The sequence below is a fragment of the Scatophagus argus genome, chromosome 23 (genome assembly GCF_020382885.2).
Source record: "Scatophagus argus isolate fScaArg1 chromosome 23, fScaArg1.pri, whole genome shotgun sequence".
NCBI classification, from domain to species: Eukaryota; Metazoa; Chordata; class Actinopteri; family Scatophagidae; genus Scatophagus; species Scatophagus argus.
Genome location: NC_058515.1, coordinates 590,697 through 607,305, shown reverse-complemented (window position 1 = coordinate 607,305; position 16,609 = coordinate 590,697). Strand labels below are relative to the sequence as shown.

General features: G+C 48.0%; 1 long non-coding RNA gene across 1 annotated transcript; it reads left to right on the top strand.

The window, feature by feature from the left end:
• Positions 1-1,193: 1,193 nt before the first annotated feature.
• On the top strand, positions 1,194-5,215 carry LOC124054566. Its single transcript, XR_006842397.1, has 4 exons — positions 1,194-1,291; positions 3,319-3,359; positions 3,705-3,993; positions 4,697-5,215. It is a non-coding gene; the product is annotated as an uncharacterized LOC124054566 (long non-coding RNA).
• The last annotated feature ends 11,394 nt before the right edge of the window (positions 5,216-16,609 follow it).

Genomic DNA, 16,609 nt, shown 5'->3' with positions numbered 1-16,609 from the left:
GGATGTTGAAGATATTAACAATAAAGGTTGGGTGAAAGCACAGTAGCACATCCAATACCTGCGTTGGAATATACGGCTCAAAGTTTCAACGTGTTCCCCAGTCCTGTCTAATTGAAATGATGGAATTTTACATGATGTTTTTGATGTAAGAAAGGCATTAATAAAAATATTTTATGCTCCCTGTCTGTGCTGCCTGAGTGGGAACACAATACATCACATGTGTCAAACCGGTCCACAGGAGGGCCGGTGTGGCTGCAGGTTTTTGTGCCAACCAACCAAGAGCACACTGTTTGACCAATCAACTGTCTGAAGACGGAGATCAGTTGATTAAATGAGTCAAGTCTGGTGTGCTGCTACTTGGTTGGAAAGAAAACCTGCAGCCACACCGGCCCTCCTGTGGACCGGTTTGACATGCCTGCAATACATCAACCCTGTTCGTTCTTTCATTTCATCCTCCAAAACTTTGAATTCTATCATCAGTGCATAGGGGCCCATGCCTATTAAACCTGATCCACTGCTCTCCTCATATAATTCCTTGATCTCTTGCCTCAGGTGCTCGGCCACCCACAGGTACACTGTGTTCACACTGCAAGCAACACAGTGCAGCTAGTGAGAATGTGACCCAGAAATGTGGACCATGTGTTTCTCACCTGATAGGAGATTTCAAGTCTTTTCAGGCTTCTGTGCTTGCGTGTTCACAATGTGACTTATGAATAGAGGTGTATAGTGGATTTCATCCATCCTGTATTCACTACAACCTATTTGAATGACTAACATCCAACTGAAAACAGTGTCTGTGGTAAGTTTAATGTCCCAAAAGACTGGTTGACTCAGTTGCAGAGAGGACACAAGCACACCAAGGCAATGAAAGGTCCACAATCCAGATACTTTAATCCACAGGCCAGACACAGGTCAGAATCCAAAAACACAGTCCGAAGAAAGGACAACAATACAGACAGGGACTAGGCAACAATCAAGATCTAAATAAAGCAGGCAGCATTCAAAACCAAAGACAGTCGGGCAAGGATCCGGCAACGGTACAGTGTCGATAGACGTATACAAACAAGATCGTTCGCAGGAAAACTCACTAGGAAACGATGGAAAGTATGGCATACCAAGGTAGCACAGACAATCTGGCAAAGACACATGGTTGAGGAAGCCCTTATATATGCTATGCACAGGTTGAACAGGTCAAGGGAACAGGGGCACTCAGTGGAGCACAGGGAATCACAGCCCAAACAGAAAACTGAACACACATAACAAAAGAGGGAGTGCATCCAAAACCTTACAGGTAAGTGTTCTTTTTAGATTTCCCTTCAACTTTTGCATTGTTTAAATCTTAATAGGTGTACAAAATATGTAGCACTTGCTTATGGAGTTAGTAGAAACTTTTATTTCCAAATGTTACATATCATAATGTTACATTTTATTTCATAATGTCATATTTAATGATATATATTTTTTTTCCCATTTATTTCATTGCCAACACATCTTGTAAACTGGCTCTATTAACTATTCAGTTCAATTCAATTCAGTATATTTATATAGCGCCAATCCACAACAAAAGTTAACTCAAGATACTCTCCAATTAGAGCAGGTCTTTCTCATCTGCGAGATGAGAAAACACAGGGACTCCAGGGAAGAAGTTGAGTTAGTAACATGCATTAATGGGACATAAATGTGTGCAGAAGGAGAGGGAGAGGAAGAGAGAGCTCAGTGCATCATGGGAGATCCCCTGAGAGTTTAAGCCTATAGCAGCATAAATAGGAGCCAGTCTAGGCCAGCCCTAACTATAAGCTTTATCAAAAAGGAAAGTTTAGTCTACTCTTAAATGTAGAGAGGGTGTTTGTCTCACAGACCAAAACCAGAAGATGGCTCCACAGTAGAGGAGCTTGATAACTAAAGGCTCTGGTTCCCAATCTACTTTTGAGGACTCTAGGAACCACAAGTAACCCTACATCTTCGGAACGTAAAGCTCTGGTGGGATAATAGGAAAAAAAGATCTTATAAATAAGCAAATGTACGCAATAAAAAGTATAAATACTGACAGTATATACTGTCAATCTCCCTTCACTTTGTCAGAGTGGTTTAGGCAGGGGTCAGCATATATTATTCCAGGTTTATAGCCACTAGGAAGAACATGCTGTTGAAGTATGACTTGTTCTAATGCTATCTGGTTGGTGTTATCTTAGCTGGTGTGTGAAACTTCTTTACGTAAACAGTGTGCAGGATGTTGTGGGTTAGTTAGTTTGTTCCAGCTGCGGTGGATGAACAGAGTGTTGATGAAGTGAAGCTATGTTCCTGTGGTCCTTTCTGAGGTTCGAACTGTCCTCTCAAGGGGCTTCCTTACCATCCAGTGACACCACTTGTGAGAATGCTCTCCACAGGACGTCTTTAGGCCTCAGTTAAAGGGTGACAAGTTGGGACACTTTTCTTCAATGACATTGAAAAATTGAGACTGTGCCTTCTTGACAGTTGCTGAGGTGCTTTCTGACCAATTTATCAGGTTGCTGGTGATGTGCAGAAACCCAGAAACCCAAAGCTGTTGACCTCCACCTCAGTACCTTTCAATCCAACAAGATTACTGAAATTCAGGATTAGCTTCTTGTACTTCCACTTGTACTTTAGTACTTCCATTACATGACATTTTTCATGTAATGGAAGTACAAGGTTCCCTTCTTTTAATATTTAGGTGAAGCAATTAAATTCAGTTCAATTCAGTTTATTTATATAGTGCCAATTCACAACAAACGTTGACACATGACACTTTCCAATTTGAGCAGGTCTAGACCAAACTCTTTAATTAAATTGTAATACAGAGAGCCCAATATTCCCCATTGAGCAAGCACTTGGCGACAGTGGCGAAGAAAAACTGCCTTTTAGGAGGCAGAAACCTCAGAACAGACCCCGGCTCAAGATGGGCGGCCATCTGCTTTGACCGGTTGGGTTGAGAGAGAGAGAGAGAGAGAGAGAGAGCAGGAGAGCAAGAGAGAGAGAGAGAGAGTGTTGGGTGTTTTTAATTTAAATTGTATTTTTAAAAGCAAGGCCTTTATGCAGTTATACTGAAATGTTTTTTCTAAAATTTGATTTTCAAATGCTAAGGTAATGACTCTCAGGTGTCAAATGCACTCAAGTCAAATCAACTATTGTGGATGCTGATAACACCATTTGATTCATATCACGTTTTGTTATGTAGGAAACCTGAGAAAAGAACTAAATGGTATATATATGAAGTCTTAAGTATTATCATGGTGTGAGATCTGTATTAATGCTATGCTCTTCTGGTTCTTCAAACTTCACATTGCATATTTTTTTCAGACCCTGATCAGCAGAACACTAGCATGCAGCACCATCTACAGGTAGGCACAGTGCAAAATGACAGGAGACACGACGGGCCTCAGGCTTTGCAGCTGTTACGAGGAGTTTTACAGTTAGGATGACACAGGAGCTTTCTTTAGGTGTTACAAGACAGCAAAGATAGACTGTGCTCTTATTTAACTGCAGATAAAGAAAGTAGCTGTCATCAGTGTACCTCAGCTAAATGCTGTTCTAAAATTTGATGCTGAGATGCATTTGTATTTCTTTTTGACAGGTAGAGCTCAAACTAATAACCTTCTATTTTCTTGTGCCTGTCCTTTTGCTTGTTCCTGTTATTATTGCTGTCACAACTGTCATGATTTTATGCCCAAACTGACTCCTCACAGGCGCTTCCCTACAACAGTCCACCACACATCACATTTCTCCACGCACATCCAACGTCAACTTCTGTATTTTAATAGTATCTATGTAGTTAACTTGTATACTCCCTATCCCCACATTATTTCTGTGTCTTTATTGGTGCAAAACAAAAACACACATATAAAGCAAACAGAGTTTGGCCCAAACAGCAGCAGCTTCCCTAGCAGGTCTGCAGCTGATCCTGCCCCTGGAGGTGCCACTGCTAGATGCTGCCACTGTTTGAGCCAGGACTTGCTGAAGGATCGGTGATGACAGGTATGATGACTTTTACTTCCTCTCTGCACTTCATAGTGACTGATGTGAGCACCACAGGACAGAAGCCATTCACGGAGGTAGCCAGGAGCCAAGAGGGTGATGTCTGAAGTGGTGACAGTCGCTGTTTCTCTAGTTTGTGACAGCCTCGAAGCTGTGGCACATATCATGGGTGTTGTCAGCATAAAGGCGGTTCAGATTTTGTGCATGGGTCCTTTTCTCTGCCCTAATTGAACATATTGAACATATTGGGTCACTTTATGTTGTTGATTTGGAAAGTCCTTAAACTAAGACGTCTCTTAGAGTATTTTCTGCAAAATACTCATAACAAATGTATGAAAACTGTAACAGAGTTTTTTAAAAAATATATAGTACCCACAAATTTCAAAATTATGCACCAGTTTTCATGTTTTTATACTCAACTGCAAACTGTGTTGAGTGTCAAAATGATATCGGATTTTCATCTTTCCATTATATTTAGCTTATGATAGTAACTTTGTCATAATGTAAAGCAGCTGACCAGCTGAAGACATGTCACAGATGTGATGGTAGCCCATGGTCCCACTCACACTGAGTCACAGCAGACTAATTCACAGACCAAGTGAATTACAATGTGGAAACAGACTTAGAACTCCAAGTGTGAGATGGTGTTTTGTCAGCAGCTTCCCCATTTAACAATAACCTTCTTCACCTCGTCTTACTGCAGGCTGATGAAGCAGGACAGCAGGTCTGGCTACTGGCTGATATCCATCTATGTTGGAGCGTGGAGGTTCATACCCGTCTTCAATTACATCCCATAAATGTCAGGTTGCCTCTTCAGTCCCTGCCTCGGTTAGCAGTAGGCCTCATGGGGGCGTCTGCTCAGACGTGACAAGAATCAGGCTGAAGCCATTTCCATACACAAGTGTGAGCATTCATCATGTGTGTGTCTTATCAAGAAGTGAGACGATAAGCTGGCAGCAGACGGTCCTCCAAGGCAGAGTGTGATAGAGCAATTAAGATGATTGTCAATTAGGCCATGCTGCTAATTGACTGGTGATTAAAGCCAGAGCTGATTAATAAAGTGAAAGCAGCTCTCGTCTCGATATCGAGGAGGTGCGGTAGAGGGCCTGTATGTGCCTAGACATAAACAGAGAACAGCTGGGCCCTGTTGTCAAGCTGCATGCTGGATAGCTTAGCACTTAACAGTGTTTAAGTACAGCTGTGATGCTGTCTTTGCAACTAAACATTAAGTAAGCTAGAGCTTAAAAGAACAGTGCATCCAAAAATGACAACCCACTACAGATGGGCTTAGAAGTGGCTGTAAATAATTTCTTTTCACATCAATATTTCTTCTTCTTCTATTGGTGAAATGTTTGTGGACTTCATGCGACTTCCCTCTCAGCATGGGGGTGAGTAAATAACTCATTTTTGGGTGAACTGTTCCTGTAACTGTCTCATAGTGCACAGAGATCATGCTTTATGTAATTTTTGTGACCTGTTATTGACTGATTAAATACTTGGGCAAAAAATATTTGTAGTTCATATTTTACAACATGTAAGAATTACAGCAGTCAGCACTTAAGTTAACTTTTAGCTTTTATATAAAGCTTTTAAGCCCCATTTTTGAGTTTACTTCTTTTATGTTTCATTCATACCAGCCTAGTTACTCTGGATAATCCACAGACCTCACCTGAAACACTTTTCACCAGAGATGAAAATCCTTTGCAGTGTGTTTAATGTGGCAGTAAGGCACTGAACCCCTAAGTAGCTCCTGGTGCACACACTAGTGCCTTGCATGGCAGCTCTATGTGTGAATGGGTAAATGAGAGGATAATTGTAAGGCATTTTGTCCGTTAAGATAGAAAAGGCGTCTCAAAGACATAATATATTCCAAAATGGACACATGAAACCAAAACTGCTCGCTAGATGCCTTGAGAGGCAAGTGAGAAAGAGAAAGATGATAAGTTATTCCTGTTGAAGGAATGAGTCAGGTGGAGACCTTGGAATGGGACATTTTGCAACATAATTAAACCTTTGCTGTCAGTGTTGTGACAAGTACCCACAGAGGATATGCACATATCCATTCACTGCTGCAGGAGTGACTGGAAGCAGTGCTTTAAAGCAGGATACTTCATTTTTTTACGGTCCAACGAGAAGAATGGTCAAGAAGCTGAGACTCTGTTTGTTAAAATTTCAGTTCGATTCAGTTTATTTATATTGCGCCAATTCACAACACAAGTTATCTCATGACACTTTCCAATTAGGGCAGGTCTAGACTATCCATCCATCCATCCATCTTCTTCCGCTTTATCCGGGACCGGGTCGCGGGGGCAGCAGCTTGAGCAGGGATACCCAGACTTCCCTCTCCCCAGACACTTCCTCCAGCTCTTCCGGGTGGACCCCAAGGCGTTCCCAGGCCAGTTGAGTGACATAGTCCCTCCAGTGTGTCCTGGGTCTTCCTCGGGGCCTCCTCCCGGTGGGGCATGCCCGGAACACCTCCACAGGAAGGCGTCCAGGGGGCATTCGGAACAAATGCCCGAGCCACCTCAACTGGCTCCTTTCGATGTGGAGGAGCAGCGGCTACTCCGAGCTCCTCCCGGGTGACAGAGCTCCTCACCCTATCCCTAAGGGAGCGCCCCGCCACCCTGCGGAGAAAGCTCATTTCAGCCACTTGTATCCGAGATCTCGTTCTTTCGGTCATGACCCAAAGTTCATGACCATAGGTGAGGGTAGGAACTTAGATTGACTGGTAAATTGACTGGTCTAATCTCTTCACCACGACGGGCCGGTACAACGACCGCATTACTGCTGTCGCTGCACCAATCCGCCTGTCAATCTCACGCTCCCATCTTCCCTCTCTCGTGAACAAGACCCCGAGATACTTAAACTCCTCCACTTGAGGCAGGAACTCTCCTCCAACCTGAAGGGGACAGACCACCTTTTTCCGGTCGAGAACCATGGCCTCGGATTTAGAGGTGCTGATTCTCATCCCAGCTGCTTCGCACTCGGCTGCAAACCTCCCCAGCGCACCCTGAAGTTCCTGGCCTGAAGAAGCCAACAGGACAACATCATCCACAAAAAGCAGAGATGAAATCCTGTGGTTCCCAAACCAGACACCCTCCGGCCCCTGGCTGCGCCTAGAAATCCTGTCCATAAAACTAATGAACAGGACCGGTGACAAAGGGCAGCCCTGTCGGAGGCCAACATGCACTGGGAACAGGTCCGACTTACTGCCGGCAATGCGGACCAAGCTCCTGCTCCAAGAGTACAGAGACCGCACAGCCCTTAGCAAAGGACCCCGGACCCCATACTCCCAGAGCACCTCCCACAGGATGCTACGGGGAACACGGTCGAATGTCTTCTCCAAGTCCACAAAACACATGTGGACCGGTTGGGCAAACTCCCATGAACCCTCAAGCACCCTGCGGAGGGTATAGAGCTGGTCCAGTGTTCCACGACCAGGACGAATACCGCATTGTTCCTCTTGGATCCGAGGTTCGACTATCGGCCGGATTCTCCTCTCCAGTACCCTGGCATAGACTTTCCCGGGGAGGCTGAGGAGTGTGATCCCTCTGTAATTGGAGCACACCCTCCGGTCCCCTTTCTTAAAAAGAGGGACCACCACCCCGGTCTGCCAGTCCAAGGGCACTGTCCCTGACTGCCATGCGATGCTGCAGAGTCGTGTCAGCCAAGACAGCCCCACAACATCCAGAGCCTTAAGGTACCCAGGACAAATCTCACACCCGGAGCTCTGCCACCGAGGAGCTTCCCAACTACCTCAGTGACTTCAGCTTGGGCAATGTATGGACCCGCCTCAAGGTCCTCAGCCTCTGCTTCCATAACGGAAGACACGTCAGCAGGATTGAGGAGGTCCTCGAAGTATTCCTTCCACCTTCCGACAATATCCCCAGTCGAAGTCAGCAGCTCACCCCTTCCACTGTAAACAGTATTAGCAGGGCACTGCTTCCTCCTCCTGAGGCGCCGGATGGTTTGCCAGAATTTCCTCGAGGCCGACCAATAGTCCTCCTCCATGGCCTCCCCAAACTCTTCCCAGACCCGAGTTTTTGCTTCCGCAACCGCTCGGGCTGCCGCACGCTTGGCCCTCCGATACCCGTCAGCTGCCTCAGGAGTCCCACAAGCCAACCATGCTCGATAGGACTCCTTCTTCAGCCTGACGGCATCCCTTACTTCCGGTGTCCACCACCGGGTTCGGGGATTGCCGCCACGACAGGCACCAGAGACCTTACGGCCACAGCTCCGAGCAGCAGCTTCCACAATGGAGGTGGAAAACATGGTCCACTCGGACTCAATGTCCCCAGCCTCCCTCGGAATCTGGTCAAAGTTCTCCCAGAGGTGTGAGTTGAAAACCCCTCTGACGGAGGGTTCCGCCAGTCGTTCCCAGCAGACCCTCACAACACGTTTGGGTCTGCCAAGTCTGTCCGGCTTCCTCCTCCACCAGCGGATCCAGCTCACCACCAGGTGGTGAGCGGTGGACAGCTCAGCCCCTCTCTTCACCCAAGTGTCCAAAACATATGGCCGAAGGCCAGATGACACAAGCACAAAGTTGATCATTGACCTCTGGCCCAGGGTGTCCTGGTGCCATGTGCACCGATGGACATCCTTATGGTTGAACATGGTGTTCGTTATGGACAAACTGTGACTAGCACAGAAGTCCAACAACAGAACACCACTCGGATTCAGATCAGGGAGGCCGTTCCTCCCAATCACGCCCCTCCAGGTATCACTGTCGTCGCCCACGTGGGCATTGAAGTCCCCCAGTAGAACTATGGAGTCCCCGGTCGGAGCACATTCCAGTACCCTTCCCAGGGACTCCAAGAAAGCCGGGTACTCTGCACTGCTGTTTGGCCCATAGGCCGAAACAACAGTGAGAGACCTATCCCCAACCCGAAGGCGTAGGGAAACGACTCTCTCGTTCACCGGGGAGAACTCCAACACATGGCGGCTAAGCTGGGGGGCTATGAGCAAGCCCACACCAGCTCGCCGCCTCACACCATGGGCAACTCCAGAGTAGAAGAGAGTCCAGCCTCTCTCCAGGAGTTGGGTTCCAGAGCCCAGGCTGTGCGTGGAAGTGAGCCCGACTATCTCTAGCCGGTACCGCTCAATTGGGCTCTTTCCCCCCCAGTGAGGTGACATTCCATGTTCCCATAGCTAGAGTTTTTGTCCGGAGTTTGGGTCGCCGGGATCCCCGTCCACAGCTGCCGCCCAAACCACATTGCACCGGCCCCTTCAGAACCCTCTCGCGGGTGGTGGGCCTACGAGAGAGCGGGCCCACGTCGCTTATTCGGGCTGTACCCGGCCTGGTCCCGTGGGCGGAGACCCGGCCACCAGACGCTCGCCTGCGAGCCCCAACCCCAGGCCTGGCTCCAGGGTGAGGCCCCGGTAACGCCAATCCGGGCGACGTACACATCCTTGCTGTTTTATCTTTCATCTGGGGCTTCTGAACCGCTCTTTGTCTGACCTGTCACCTAGAACCTGTTTGCCTTGGGAGACCCTACCAGGGGCTTAAGCCCCCGACAACATAGCCCCTAGGATCACTCAGGTACTCAAACCCCTCCACCACGTTAAGGTGGCGGTTCAAGGAGGGAAGGTCTAGACTATACTCTTTGAAATGGCGTCACATCAGCACTTTATGACTTGTTTAGAACTTGTAACTAAAAGTTTAGAAGTTGACTCTTGACTTGGGACTTCACTGGAAGGATTTGAGACTTTGTCTCACCTCTGCACCTTATTTTACAGAAAGGACAATCAAAGCATTTTCAGATTCTTACACTACTATTAAATCCATCACAGATTTACATACAGGGCAATAACGAACACTGTAGCCTGATGCTCTTTACAAATGTCTCACTGTAAAAAGTCTGTCCAGGAACAAGCACTGTACAAAATTGTTACATCTGTGCCTTAGAGTAATTAGCCACATTACCAGTTGTATTTTTTGTGTGTGCACATTCATGATTCCAGGTGTTACAAGTCAAGTTATTAATGGTGCCAAATTAAAACAAATCTTAGATAGAGCAGGCCTAGAACATACTCTTCAACATACAGGAATGCAACATTCCCCCAAGAGCACTTGGCGGCAGCAATGAGAAAAAACTACCCTTATGCAGGCAAAAAGCCTACGATAACATAACTGAGGTCAAGTCTATACTTTAACTAACTACAAACTTTTTTTTAACAAAAAGGAAGGCTTTAAGCCTACTTTTAAGCCTACTTAATGTAGAGAGAGTATCTGTCTTTCAGACCAAAATTGGAAGATGATTTAGCTCTTTAAGGTAAGCGGGTGGATTTTACAGGGAGTCAATGTAGAGAAAGCAATAATAATAGTAATCCAGTCTGGAGGTAACAAATACAGTTTTTTCATCTTTTTGAGACAGGATGGGATTTTTGCAATGTTCGGAATGTTAGCGGAATGAAAACTGTTTTATGTAGGAGTTATGTAGGAGTTGAAGGGCATGTGTTTGTAAGATGTTTAAGATTACACAATAACCTCAGTTTTGTGACAGAAAATTGCAGGTTATCCTAGTTTATATGTACTTAAGACATGCCAGAAGCTTAGTTCACAGATTTATTTCATAGATATAATTTCCTATAATTACATGTAATTTGAATAACATGTATAATAAAATGTATGTATGCATTACTTCTGTCCCATTAATGCATATCACTAACTCAACTTCTTCCCTGGAGTCCTTGTGCTTTCTCGTCTCGCAGGTTCCCATGGATCGTGGTTGGACCTCCTGCTGTGGTCCTGCTCAAAAATCACTGCGATTACTACTGTTTAGTCATAATCTATTTTAATTCTGTTACTACTCTGTACAGCTACTACCATTATTACTGTTACTAATACTGCTATTATGATCACCATAGTATCTCGTGTATACTTCATTATCATTATCTACAGTTCCAATATTTCTAGTATTATTACTGCTGCTATGCATCTCTGCTTGTGTGCTCCTTCTCTCATACCCCACCCCCCTCTCCCTCTCTCTCCTAGTCTGCCTCTCTCTCTCTCTCTCTCTCTCTCTCTCTCTCTCTCTCTCTCTCTCTCCCAACCCAACCGGTCAAGGCAGATGGCCGCCCATCTTGAGCTGGGGTCTGCTCCGAGGTTTCTGCCTTCTAAAAGGCAGTTTTTCCTCGCCACTGTCGCCAAGTGCTTGCTCAAGGAGGAATGTTGGGCTCTCTGTATTACAATTTAATTGAAGAGTTTGGTCTAGACCTGCTCAAATTGGAAAGTGTCATGAGATAACTTTTGTTGTGAATTGGCGCTATTTAAATAAACTGAATTGAAAAAAACTGAATTACTTAAAGGAGCATATATAACTTAAATACATGAAGTATCTGTCTAAGAACTGAACCATGGGAACTCCTTGACTAACTTTGCAGTGTATGGAGGACTAAAGATTGATGCCAGTTTAAGTTAAAAGTAAAAGCCAACTCTCTCCATGGGTCAGAGAGGTAGACACTCCATTTTTAAGTCCAGGCTAAAAACATTCCTCTATGATAGAGCTTATAGTTAGGGCTGGCTCAGGTAACTGAACCATTTTATAGCTATGCTGCCATTTGCTTAGACTGATGGGGGACTCATCAGGATACAAGGAGTCATCTCCTCTCCTCTCCTTCTACACATTTGCTGTTCTGTCTTTATCTGTTATAGTGTCTTCACAGATTTCTCCAGAGCTCTATCCACCAGCACCAACCTCCACCTGCATCACCTCCTTCCCTGTGCTTCTACCCTGCCTGCCGTCCCTGCTCATCAACCAACCTGCTGCTCCTGCTTTCCCTGTTCATGGCCCAGCCTGCCCACCAGGAGCTGCCTCCATCAGCTCTCCCCTGACTGAACATTCCCCATCCATCCATCCATCCATCTTCTTCCGCTTTATCCGGGACCGGGTCGCGGGGGCAGCAGCTTGAGCAGGGATACCCAGACTTCCCTCTCCCCAGACACTTCCTCCAGCTCTTCCGGGTGGACCCCAAGGCGTTCCCAGGCCAGCTGAGTGACATAGTCCCTCCAGCGTGTCCTGGGTCTTCCTCGGGGCCTCCTCCCGGTGGGGCATGCCCGGAACACCTCCCCGGGAAGGCGTCCAGGGGGCATTCGGAACAAATGCCCGAGCCACCTCAACTGGCTCCTTTCGATGTGGAGGAGCAGCGGCTCTACTCCGAGCTCCTCCCGGGTGACAGAGCTCCTCACCCTATCTCTAAGGGAGCGCCCCGCCACCCTGCGGAGAAAGCTCATTTCAGCCGCTTGTATCCGAGATCTCGTTCTTTCGGTCATGACCCAAAGTTCATGACCATAGGTGAGGGTAGGAACGTAGATTGACTGGTAAATTGAGAGCTTCACCTTGCGGCTCAGCTCTCTCTTCACCACGACGGGCCGGTACAACGACCCCATTACTGCTGTCGCTGCACCGATCCGCCTGTCAATCTCACGCTCCCATCTTCCCTCACTCGTGAACAAGACCCCGAGATACTTAAACTCCTCCACTTGAGGCAGGAACTCTCCTCCAACCTGAAGGGGACAGACCACCTTTTTCCGGTCGAGAACCATGGCCTCGGATTTAGAGGTGCTGATTCTCATCCCAGCTGCTTCGCACTCGGCTGCGAACCTCCCCAGCGCACGCTGAAGGTCCTGGCCTGAAGAAGCCAACAGGACAACATCATCCGCAAAAAGCAGAGATGAAATCCTGTGGTTCCCAAACCAGACACCCTCCGGCCCCTGGCTGCACCTAGAAATCCTGTCCATAAAAATAATGAACAGGACCGGTGACAAAGGGCAGCCCTGCCGGAGGCCAGTATGCACTGGGAACAGGTCCGACTTACTGCCGGCAATGCGGACCAAGCTCCTGCTCCGAGAGTACAGAGACCGCACAGCCCTTAGCAAAGGACCCCGGACCCCATACTCCCAGAGCACCTCCCACAGGATGCCACGGGGAACACGGTCGAATGCCTTCTCCAAGTCCACAAAACACATGTGGACCGGTTGGGCAAACTCCCATGAACCCTCAAGCACCCTGCGGAGGGTATAGAGCTGGTCCAGTGTTCCACGACCAGGACGAAAACCGCATTGTTCCTCTTGGATCCGAGGTTCGACTATCGGCCGGATTCTCCTCTCCAGTACCCTGGCATAGACTTTCCCGGGGAGGCTGAGGAGTGTGATCCCTCTATAATTGGAGCACACCCTCCGGTCCCCCTTCTTAAAAAGTGGGACCACCACCCCAGTCTGCCAGTCCAAGGGCACTGTCCCTGACTGCCATGCGATGTTGCAGAGTCGTGTCAGCCAAGACAGCCCCACAACATCCAGAGCCTTAAGGTACCCAGGACGAATCTCATCCACACCCGGAGCTCTGCCACCGAGGAGCTTCCCAACTACCTCAGTGACTTCAGCTTGGGCAATGTATGGACCCGCCTCAAGGTCCTCAGCCTCTGCTTCCATAACGGAAGACACGTCAGCAGGATTGAGGAGGTCCTCGAAGTATTCCTTCCACCTTCCGACAATATCCCCAGTCGAAGTCAGCAGCTCCCCACTTCCACTGTAAACAGTATTAGCAGGGCACTGCTTCCCCCTCCTGAGGCGCCGGATGGTTTGCCAGAATTTCCTCGAGGCCGACCAATAGTCCTCCTCCATGGCCTCCCCAAACTCTTCCCAGACCCGAGTTTTTGCTTCCGCAACCGCTCGGGCTGTCGCACGCTTGGCCCTCCGATACCCGTCAGCTGCCTCAGGAGTCCCACAAGCCAACCATGCTCGATAGGACTCCTTCTTCAGCCTGACGGCATCCCTTACTTCCGGTGTCCACCACCGGGTTCGGGGATTGCCGCCACGACAGGCACCAGAGACCTTACGGCCACAGCTCCGAGCAGCAGCTTCCACAATGGAGGTGGAAAACATGGTCCACTCGGACTCAATGTCCCCAGCCTCCCTCGGAATCTGGTCAAAGTTCTCCCGGAGGTGTGAGTTGAAAACCCCTCTGACGGAGGGTTCCGCCAGACGTTCCCAGCAGACCCTCACAACACGTTTGGGTCTGCCAAGTCTGTCCGGCTTCCTCCTCCACCAGCGGATCCAACTCACCACCAGGTGGTGATCGGTGGACAGCTCAGCCCCTCTCTTCACCCGAGTGTCCAAGACATATGGCCGAAGGCCAGATGACACAACCACAAAGTCGATCATTGACCTCCGGCCCAGGGTGTCCTGGTGCCATGTGCACAGATGGACATCCTTATGCCTGAACATAGTGTTCGTTATGGACAAACTGTGACTAGCACAGAAGTCCAACAACAGAACACCACTCGGATTCAGATCAGGGAGGCCGTTCCTCCCAATCACGCCCCTCCAGGTATCACTGTCGTCACCCACGTGGGCATTGAAGTCCCCCAGTAGAACTATGGCGTCCCCGGTCGGAGCACATTCCAGTACCCTTCCCAGGGACTCCAAGAAAGCCGGGTACTCTGCACTGCCGTTTGGCCCATAGGCCGAAACAACAGTGAGAGACCTATCCCCAACCTGAAGGCGTAGGGAAACGACTCTCTCGTTCACCGGGGAGAACTCCAACACATGGCGGCTAAGCTGGGGGGCTATGAGCAAGCCCACACCAGCTCGCCGCCTCACACCATGGGCAACTCCAGAGTAGAAGAGAGTCCAGCCTCTCTCCAGGAGTTGGGTTCCAGAGCCCAGGCTGTGCGTGGAAGTGAGCCCGACTATCTCTAGCCGGTACCGCTCAATTTCCTGCACAAGCTCGGGCTCTTTCCCCCCCAGTGAGGTGACATTCCATGTCCCCATAGCTAGAGTTTTTGTCCGGGGTTTGGGTCGCTGGGATCCCCGTCCACAGCTGCCGCCCAAACCACATTGCACCGGCCCCTTCTGAACCCTCTCGCGGGTGGTGGGCCTACGAGAGAGCGGGCCCACGTCGCTTCTTCGGGCTGTACCCGACCGGGTCCCGTGGGCGGAGACCCGGCCACCAGACGCTCGCCTGCGAGCCCCAACCCCAGGCCTGGCTCCAGGGTGAGGCCCCGGTAACGCCAATCCGGGCGACGTACACGTCCTTGCTGTTTTTTCTTTCATCTGGGGCTTCTGAACCGCTCTTTGTCTGACCTGTCACCTAGAACCTGTTTGCCTTGGGAGACCCTACCAGGGGCTTAAGCCCCCGACAACATAGCCCCTAGGATCACTCAGGTACTCAAACCCCTCCACCACGTTAAGGTGGCGGTTCAAGGAGGAGTGAACATTCCCCATCTATCCCATATCTCATGTCTTTAACTGCTTTCCTGCCTGTACAACATCCATTGTATATCTGCCCATCCTGGATGAATCATCCCTCCTCTGTTGCTCACCCTGAGGTTTCTCCCATTTTTCTCTGCTAAAGTTTTTTCTGGGAGTTTTTCCATAGTTGATGTGAAGGTCTAAGGGCAGAGGATGTTGCTGTGATGTTATGTAAAGCCCTTTGAGACAAACTGTTTGTAAAATTGGGCTATACAAATAAAGTTGTCTTGTCTTGCATTTTCTAATAAGATGCAATGGTGGGTGGAATCAAATATAGCACTAAGTTCTAGCAGTACAAGTACAGAGACTAGTCCCTCATCTGATGCAATTATAAAGTCACCAACACCAACTCAACTGATGTCACTTGAGGACTTTTACCAGACTTCATTTAGCTTGCTCTAGTGACACAAAAGGCTGTATCACACTTTACCATATACACTGAGACAAGTATAAGTTCAGGGCTTGAACTTCCATCACCAATTGAGATAGGGAGTAGCCTTGTTTGATATGGACAAACAGAAAGTCTGGCTCTCTCTCCAAAGTTCAGAAAACCAACTACCAACACCTTTAAAACTCAGAAAACGAAGAAACATGCGGCATGTACATATGTAAATCAGCAGAAATGTAAACAGTAATTGTTGAAGTTTCCTCTTTCTGGGCAAGCCTACTCAGTCTCCCAACAGTATCAGGGCACACCTGAGGGATTAAGAGGCCTGCAGCAGACCACTCCCACAAACAAAATGTATTCATGATTTTACTTATTTTAATTCAATGCAGATTGAGGTTTGCATAAGAAAAGTCAATGTATAAGACAGTAGCTTTTGGTTCTTTGATTGCATGCAGCAATTTTTAAAGTGGCCTCACACTCTATCATCTATCATCAACTCGATCCATATTGCGGCAACAGGCAAACTACCGACTCATAAAGCCGAACCGAGACACCTGGCTCAGAAGGCTATAGGGCTCGAAAGTGTGACGTAACGGAATGGGAAAACTGCAATGCATTGTGGGCTTTGAGGGCAACTGAAAAGTGTGCTTACGCCGGCTGTGTGCGTGACGTTGCTCTTGTGTTCTGTTGTTTTGTTTAAAACATGGTGCAAACGTGTTGTGTCGTTAACTGCCACAATCGTTCACATGATCGCTTCAGTAAAAACAAACTGATGAGCTGAGATTTTTCTCATTTCCAGTGTGGAAGCAAAGCCAAGGACCTCGGCATTAGCGTTAAACTGCTCATGTATTTTATGATTTCAGGATTCACAAGATGCTCCTCTTATTGATGAAGATGACGATGCGAGGCCTCAAATTAGGTGAGATTTGCGCTAAAAGTTTCAGCTTCCTAAGCAGTGGTGGAATGTGTGAGTTTAT